The following is a 7,489-nucleotide window of genomic DNA, read 5'->3' as shown; positions in this document are numbered from 1 at the left end:
CAGTCTGTGCACCTAACCCTCTGACGTGCAGCTTCCAGCACCCCCTGTGCAGAAGGCAGAGGGTGAACAGCCTGAGCCCACACACAGCTGCAGAGACCAAGCCTACAGCAGTGCGTCTCTCACCTGGACTCTTGTAGATTTCTCTTCCGGTTCCACTCTGTGGCCTCTTGCAGAGCACAGGGATTGGGACCTTCAGAGAAGGAGAGACCGTTAGAAATGTACTGCAAGTTGCAGATATAATTGTAAGTTTTCTAGCAGCTGCATTCAAAAGGTAAAAAGAAGCCGGGAACATTAATTATAGTAATTAATACACTTTAACCCAGTATCGTGGAGAACGATCATGTCAGCATGTAATTAATTAAAAAATTATTAATGAGATAGTTGAGTCTTTTTTGGCACCTCGTTGAAATCTGGTGTGTGTTTTGTACTTGCAACACGATTCAGACCAGACACATCTCAAGGCTTCCGTAGCCACATGTGGTCAGTGGCTCCCGTTTGGTGAATGCAGATCTGGAGAGTTTTGTTGTCTGAGAAAATAAGAGAGGAGGGAAGATGTTCTCAGCAAGATGGGCAACGTGTCCCTGAGCCCACAGATCCTGAGGGCTGTCACACTCTACTGTTCTTTTCTGTGACCTGTCTCTCTCTGATGCTCAGCTGGGCTCCTCTGTGTTTATCTGTCTTTCTGTCCCTGGAGCTGAGCTCCATGGTGGGCCTTTGTAGAAGAGGCAGTTTGGAATCAGAGTGGCTGGAATCAGAGGCCAGGGCACCATCCTGGCTTTGTCATACAGGTGCCGGAGCCAGAGCCTCAGTTTCTTCACCTGTGAATTGGGGACGAATTGCTATTCCCTAGAACTTTCTGCTGTAATGGACATATGGACACCAGGATGGTGGCCACTAGCCACACATGGTGACTGAACACTTGCAACATGGCTGGTGTGACAGAGGAACTGACTTTCAAATTTCATTCAATTTTAATTAATGGAGGTGGAAGTAGCCGCCTGTGGTTCATGGCTGTTGTGCTGGACAGCACAACATTCAGAGAGTTATTGGAGGATTAACTATAAAGCCCTTGGCACAGAGAAAGCGGTCAGCACCTGCCGCCTTAGCCCCTTGGGGGGTGGGTCCTCAGTGATGGCTTGTGGAGGTCCCCTTGAGGGGTCAGCTGACTGCTGATGGGGACTGGGAGGAAATCGCGCAAGGCTGGGGACACCATCTGAGGGGATTAGAGGAAACAGCCTCTCGCAGAGTCCTGGGAAGAGTGCCTGTTGCTACGAGCCAGACTGAACAGCCTCATCATTCGCAGAGCACTGGGCAGATTCTTCAGAAGGGTCTTGCCTGAGGAGTGGGGAATAGTTAGCCCTAAATGAAATGCAGCTCTGAGTCTGCCTAACACATCTTTAAAGCAATGATTTAGGAGTCTGGCGTTCGGACCTGAGTTCAAAGCTCAGCTCTGCCCACTGTATTACCTGCTGGGTGACTTACAGCAATTCATTTCTCTCTAAGCCTCAGTTTCTTCACCTCTCAAACGGGCATGCATAACAACAGCGCTTACCTTATTGGGCCTTGGAGAGGACTCAGTGACCCCTCAGCAGAGTGTTCAATAAATGGTAGCAATCATTGCCGTTTGATTGCAGTGGAATGCAATGGAATTTATGTTTAAAAAGTGCTTGGTGGCCGGGCTTGAGGCTCATGCCTGTAATCCCAACACTTTGACAAGCCGAGTTGGGTAGATCGCTTGATGTCAGTAGTTCAAGACCAGCCTGGTCAATATGGTGAAATCCCATCTCTACTAAAAATACAAAAATTAGCTGGGCATGGTGGCACGTGCTTGTAATCCCAGCTACTCAGGAAACTGAAGCAGGAGAATCGCTTGAACCCAGGACGTGGAGGTTGGAGTAAGCGGAGCTCGCGCCACTGCATTCCAGCCTGGGCGACAGAGTGAGACGCTCTCAAAAAATAAAAATTTTAAAAATAAAATAAAATAAAAAGCACTTGGTTCATAGTGGGTATTCACGAACGTTAGTTCCCTTTTTCACGCTGTTATTTTAGGAGAAAAAGATTTAGGGTGCTCTCTAGCTGTCATTTTAGTGATTCCCCACCCCATTGGCCTTCATTAGCCTCATCTGTGAAATGGGAATAGCAGTACCTAGATGGGCACCATGTATGTAAAGGGTTCATCCCAGTGCCTTCTGCATAGTCAGTGCTCAATATGTGTTGGTGATTATTACCCTCCTCTGATACAGGGAGATGGACACGATGACCCCAGATGCCTTGACACAGAGGCGGGTCCAACACAAGAGCAGGTGATGGAAAAACACAGTCTGGTATTTGGAGCCGACACCTCCTAGTCCCCCTGCTTCTTCTGCATTCCCTCCACAAATTGTAGACTGGACGTTTTTTTGCCCGCTCATCCACTTGCTGGCATGGATAATAAAATCTGGCTCTCTTATCACACCTTACTTCTGTTATTATGGCTTCTTTCTCTCTCTCCTTCCCTCCCCTCCCCTCCTTCCTTTTCTTTGGATATGGGTTCTCACTATGCTGATCATGCTGGTCTTGAACCCCTGGCCTCAAGCAATCCTCCCATCTGGGCCTTCCAAAATGCCGAGATTATAGGCGTGAACCACCGCACCTGGCTATGGCTTCTTTCTACAAGCAGCCAGTGACCAGCCGCTTTTGCTGATTATGTCCGGAGTCCTGCAGGGCAGGCGAGAAAGGCACGCTGTCCTGGGCAACCACTGAGGGTCCATGGCCTTGCAAAACTGGTTTTGTTACTTCTCCCAGTCTACACTCTTAGGATGGGCTCAAATCAAGGCAGAGCTTGTCTTGATGAGTTTAAGTAAGGAGTGAGTTTGTGAGTCTTCAGTTTTGAATATCTGAATGGTGGGTACCACTGCCAAGGATGAGTTGAAGGTGGCAGAGGTGGGTAGTACAGTTTGGGAAAAGCTGAGTCTCTTTCCTGTGGGACTTTTAAGAGATATGAATATGCTAAGAGATAGTGCAATCCAGGCACCCATAACCTGCTAATTTTGCCAAACCTGTTTAAATGTGGGATTTTATTTTTCAAGGAATCCTTGCTAAAGAGACATGGCTTTTAAGAAAAACCACAGGTGTAGGGTGGGAATCCTAATCCTAATCCTGAGAGCTGGGTAAGTGTAAGAGGAAGATAATGATAGACCAGAGAACTGTTATAAAAATAATGACTCCAGCCTGGGCAACATGGCAAAATCTCATCTCTATAAAAAATACAAAATTAACCAGGCATAGTGGTGTGTGCCCGTAGTCCTAGCTACTTGAGAAGCTGAGGAACCAGGATTGCTCAAGCCCAGGAGGTAGAGGCTGCAGTGAGCCGTGACTGTGCCTCTACACTTCGGCCTGGGTGACAAAGTGAGACCCTGCCTCAAAAACAAAACAAGACAAACCTCAAGGGTTGGGGGACATTTGAAATATGAATGTGCTGGTCAAATTTACCGGGATGGTGGAGGGAGCTAAAATCCTAACTCTCAGAAAAGCCTACTCTTACTGCTGTGCTGGGCTGGGAAAGTTCATTCCAGCAAAAGCCTCAAATTTGGAAACTCAACCTTTGATGGGAAGATAAGAAAGGGACGGATGGATAGAACCAGGTAGGGCAGAGAGAGGGGATAGGATGGAGGGATGTCTCACACTCTGAAATAGCATTGACATTTCCCTGGGTGACCCAGCATAAAGTTGCTAACAGTAGTGGTCTCTGAAGGTCAAATCACTGACATGAAGCAGATTAATAAAAAAAAATTCATACACTTTTTTTTTGAGACAAAGTTTCGCTCTTGCCCACCAGGCTGGAGTGCAACGGCTCGATCTCGGCTCACTGCAACCTCTACCTCCTGGGTTCAAGCGATTCTCCTGGCTCAGCTTCTTAAGCATCTGGGATTACAGGTGCCTGCTACCACACCCAGTTAATTTTTTTTTTTTTTTTTTTTTTTTTTAGATGGAGTCTCGCTCTTTGGCCCAGAATGGAGTGCAGTGGTGCAATCTCGGCTCACTGCAACCTCTGCCTCCTGGGTCTCAGTTCAAGCAATTCTCCTACCTCAGCCTCCCAAGTAGCTGGGATTATAGGCATGAGCCACCATGCCCAGCTAATTTTTGCACTTTTTTAGTAGAGACGGGGTTTCACCATGTTGGCCAGTCTGGTATTGAACTCCTGACCTCGTGATCTGCCCGCCTCGGTCTCCCGAAGTGCTGGGATTACAGACGTGAGCCACCGAGCCCAGCCTAATTTTTGTGCTTTTAGGAGAGATGGCATTTCGCCACATTGGGAAGGCTGGTCTCGAACCCCTGATCTCAGGTGATCCACCCGCCTTGGCCTCCCAAAGTGCTGGGCATGAGCCGCCTCACCTGGGCCCATACATTTATTAGTGTACATATGCAGACTCCATCAGACCGAATCTCCCAGGGAGGTGCAAAAGCTTGTATCCCGTCTTGAGGTTACAGAAGGCATGGGGGCTTCGATCCCTAAAACAGGTATGAGAGGAGGGGAGAAGAGGAATTTTGTTGAGGGGATTGCTAGGGAGAAAGAACAAATCTGAAATGGAGATTAATCTAAGTTTTTCTCCTTGAAACGTAAATGCTCCTTGGAGACATTTTTATATAAGGATTTGATCAGGTGTGGTTACATACTTGTTTTTACAGAGAGGGGAACAAAAAGCAAGGGTTCTCTTTGGTGGGTCTGAATCTTAGGCAGATAAAGGAATTTCAACTTTTACGGGAGAAATGGTGTGGGTGGCGGGGAGATAAGAGAGATCTTGAGGTCTTGGAGGGGTTAAGCAACCTGCCCAAGGTCTAAAATTTCTCACCTTTTGTTTTGTTTGGTTTTAGAGACCGAGTCTTGCTCTGTTGCCCAGCCTACAACGCAGTGGTGCGATCTCAACTCACTGCAACCCCTGCCTTCCGCGTTCTAGCAATTCTCCTGCCTCAGGCTCCCAAATAGCTGTGACTACAGGTGCACACTGCCACGGCAGGCTAATTTTTTGTACTTTAGTAGAGATGGGATTCCACTGTTGCCCGGGCTGGTCTCAAACTCCTGAGCTCAGGCAATCCACCCGCCTCAGCCTCCTTAAGTGCTAGGATTACAGGTGTGAGCCATCACACCTGGCCACCAGTATAAAAACCACATTTCTCAGGCATTATTAGCAAGGATTCCTTAAAAAATAAAATCCCACATTATCCAGGTTTGGCAAAATCTGCAGATTAAGTAAGCCTGCATTGCACCATCTTTTAGGGCTTTAGATAACAGGGAAGTCTAATTACTTCCAATTTCCCAGATAAGGAGTTTTGCCTCTGGATGGCTGGTTTGATAGTCACCAGGTGGTCTTTGCTCCCTTCTAAATTCCTCAGATAAGGAGTTTTTGTCTCTGGGGCCTGTTTGGTGGTCACCAGGTGACTTTGCTCTCCTCAGAGACAGTGTGGTCAGCTAGGTTAGTAGGAGAGCAAGACAGGAACCCTCACATTTGGAAAAACTGGCTTCCCAAACCCAGTCCAATGTCCAGTTAGTGAACAACAGAGCTAGGAGTCATTTGCAAGTTCAGCTGATGGAAGTCCTTGCTTTTCTCTTCATACTGCTTCCTTGTGCAACCCTCTTTAAGTTTCTCTCTTCTCTTTTTTTTTTTTTTTTTTTTTTGAGGCGTTTCACTCTGCTGCCCAGGCTCACATGCAGTAGTATGATCTCAGCTCACTGCAGCCTCTACCTCTCAGGTTCGAGTGATTCTCCAGCCTCAGCCTCCCATGTAGCTGGGACTATAGGTGCCTGCCACCATGCCTGGGTAACATTTTGTATTTTTAATAGAGACTGGGTTTCACCATATTGACCAGGCTGGTCTTGAACTCCTCACCTCAGTCGATCTGCCACTCACTGTTGGCCTCCCGAAGGGCTGGGATTATAGGCACGAGCCACTGTGCCCACTCCTCCCACCCGCCCCATCTTTTTTTTTTTTTTTTTTTTTTTTTTTGAGACAGAATCTTGCTCTGTTGCCCAAGGTGGAGTGCAATGGTGTGATCTTGACTCACTGCAACCTCTGCCTCCTGGGTTCAAAGGATTCTCCTACCTCAGCTTCCCAAGTAGCTGGGATTACAGGCTCCTACCACCACACCTGGCAAATTTTTGTATTTTTAGTAGAGACTGGGTTTCACCATGCTGGTCAGGCTCATCTTGAACTCCTGACCTCAAGTGATCCACCCACCTTGGCCTCTCAAAGTGCTGGGATGACAGGCATGAGCCACTGTTCCCGGCACACTTTAAGTTTCTACAGTTTCTTAATATTGCATCAATCTTGACATTAGTCCCCTAAGGTCATGTAATATTCCCATCTGATGAGGCAGAAAAAACTGGTCTACAAGTAGGTGCAAAAACTTTTCTTGGGGCTCCTGTAATCCAGCCCTTTGGGCGACTGAGGCATGAGGATTGATTGAGCTCAGGAGTTTCAGACCAACCTGGGCCACATAATGAGGTCTCGTCTCTAGAAACTTTTCTAATAAAACTGGATTTAAGGACAACTTTAATGAAATTGACTCTGAAATTGATTTATACTTGAAAATCAAACCTCAGTCACATTTTCTCTGCCGGGATCTTTCTAATTTACTCAGAGGGTCATTGTCTTCATCTTCTTGGCTCTGGATGTTTTGTGATGTTCCTTTGTGAGAAAAAAAGACATTAAGGCCTGACCTCAGTCATAGTCTGTCATCAGCGGAGATCAGGGCTATAGAGACCTGGTGGTTCAGGTTTGTTTGGTTTGCAAATGACAAAAGCAATTCTGGGCTTTGGGGGGAAAATAAGACAAAAGGAAGAGGCAGGCAGGAAAGGAACAAACTTACTAGAATAATGAGCAGCTAAAAAAAATCTAGGAAATCTGAGGAATATTTACTTTTTGGGAGTTGTGAGAATTCTCAGGAAGTGACTCTGCCCTGGGAATGTCATCAGCAGAAATGTCTGGAGCCTCAGCCTCCTGAGTACCTGGGATTACGGGCACTCACCACCATGCCCGGCTAATTTTTGTATTTTTAGTAGATGGGATTTCACCATGTTGGTCAGGCTGGTCTCAAACTCCTGACCTCGTGATTCGCCCGCTTTGGCCTCCCAAAGTGCTAGGATTACAGGCTTGAGCCACCACGCCCGGCCTATGTCTGGATCTTCTTTGAGTCACAAAACTTAGCTCCTGAGGGAATCCCGTCCTTCCCTGCAAGTCCCAGTTCAGAATTCTAAATTCCCAGGAGAGAAAACCTGGTTCTGCTGCCTGCCTCAGATATCTACCTCTAAACTAGTCAGCTGTGGTGAGCAGCAAGTCATGCAGTTTCAGAGTAGACAGGGCTGCCAGGTCACACCTGCATGGACGAGACTGCCAGGCAGGGTGTCAGGGCCCTAGCATCAGGAAATGGTCATGGGCTGGTAAAAAGAATTTACCAACAATAATATAGGTTTGAAAAAGGAAAGTTTTTTAGAAAGGAAGAACGCTGCACA

This window comes from Saimiri boliviensis, chromosome 7 (assembly GCF_048565385.1).
Source record: "Saimiri boliviensis isolate mSaiBol1 chromosome 7, mSaiBol1.pri, whole genome shotgun sequence".
NCBI lineage: Eukaryota > Metazoa > Chordata > Mammalia > Primates > Cebidae > Saimiri > Saimiri boliviensis.
This window is presented reverse-complemented; position numbering follows the sequence as displayed.